Below are 328 nucleotides of genomic sequence, written 5' to 3'. Positions count from 1 at the left end.
CCCATCCCTTCTCCAAGTACTTTGGAATTCCCTCTCCTTTCACACCCCTATACCACTTACTAAATTTTCCTTCCTCTATTCTTCTCCATCTTTCCTCTTTCTGTCTTTCCCTATCCATTCTCTCCAATTCCTGGATATCCATCTCTTCCTCTCTACTCTGTCTATCCCACTCCTCTATCTCCACACCTCTATCTTTGAAAAATTGTGCCCTCTCCCTCTCCCATTTTGATAATTCCTTCCCTTTTTCCATCCTTTCCCTCATCTCCCTTAGACATGCCTGCGCCAACATACTTCCCCTTGCTTCCTCCAGTCTTTTCTCAAACCTACA

The sequence above is a fragment of the Wasmannia auropunctata genome, unplaced genomic scaffold (genome assembly GCF_000956235.1).
Source record: "Wasmannia auropunctata unplaced genomic scaffold, wasmannia.A_1.0 LD336064.1, whole genome shotgun sequence".
Classification (NCBI taxonomy): domain Eukaryota; kingdom Metazoa; phylum Arthropoda; class Insecta; order Hymenoptera; family Formicidae; genus Wasmannia; species Wasmannia auropunctata.
The sequence above is the reverse complement of the archived record's forward strand: the minus strand, read 5'-3'. Positions refer to the sequence as shown.